The following is a 1,235-nucleotide window of genomic DNA, read 5'->3' as shown; positions in this document are numbered from 1 at the left end:
TGAGCCGGGCGGGGTTGCTCCGAGGTGCGGGTTAGCAGATGGGTTAAGTGAAAAGCGAGGAGCGAAAATAAATCGGGAGAAGCCTGGCCTCAATGCTAATCCCGTCACCAACATCTGCCTGGGAGTAAAATTGTTCTGAAGAGGCTAATCTCGTTTACGCTGCTGCTGTGCTTCCGGGCCCATTATTTTTAACCCCAGCTGAAGGAGGTTCCTGAGGTAGCGAGCGGCTGAAGAGCGTTGACCCTGGGAACAGATAGTGGCATGGACAGTCCTGTGTGTTCTGCTCAGAAAACATCCGTGATGTTAATTAAAGTTGGCGCATCAGTCGCTGCAGTTTCAAGCAAGGCTGACACCCAGATGGCATTAACGGCATCCTCCCCAGCAGGGATTTTGAGAGGATCCCTGCTTGCTACCTTTTTCAAAGGCTTGAAAGTGGGACTGAAGTGTTACACAAACCTTGCCCTGCCCCTAAGCAGAGGGATTTGGCCAGGCTGATGTGCGACTCACTGGACACTCGCCACGTACCTTGTCCCACCGCTCAGCGGGGGCAAATTGTCCAGTCCACCTTGCCCACCGTGGTCCTGCCCTCTCTCATTAAGGAGTTTCCAGGCTGTTCTTACCAGTTCCTTCACTTGCTGTTCAGCTCTGTGTATTCAGGGTATGGTGTTTAAATGTTCAGAGCAGCAACAGCTCAAAGCAGGAGCCTTTGACTTTTATTTATTTATTTATTTATATCCCCCCCCCAGCTATATTTAAGTCTTTTGTTTTCACCCATGTCAGGGCTCAGGCAGGACAGCAAATTCTTTGGGGCTGGCACTGTTGGTCACTCTGCATTAGCATGACAAATAGCACAGTCCTGATAAAATGAATAATCAGGTCATAATTTAAGTACTACTTTTTTTTTTCCCCTTAAAATTGGCACCATGTTTATTCTTTATCCTTCTCCTCAAGAGTATCACATCAACTTTTGTTCAAATTTTACAGACTAATATAACCCAAACCTCAACCTTATTAACCATGGATTTCAGGCTTAAGAAATGAAAGTTCTGGAAATGGAAGTTCTGCAAACCATGAGCAACTGAAATAGAAATTCTTAAACCATCTGAGCTGTCGCTATCTCTTAAGGTGCAATATAACACGATGCTCGTCTTACAACTATCTCAAACATTTCTTATTACTCCATTATTGTAGTAATGAGCTGTATTTTTTCTGTTAGCCTTCATCCCAACAGGAAC

The sequence above is a fragment of the Pygoscelis adeliae genome, unplaced genomic scaffold (genome assembly GCF_000699105.1).
Source record: "Pygoscelis adeliae isolate BGI_AS28 unplaced genomic scaffold, ASM69910v1 Scaffold232, whole genome shotgun sequence".
NCBI classification, from domain to species: Eukaryota; Metazoa; Chordata; class Aves; order Sphenisciformes; family Spheniscidae; genus Pygoscelis; species Pygoscelis adeliae.
This window is presented reverse-complemented; position numbering follows the sequence as displayed.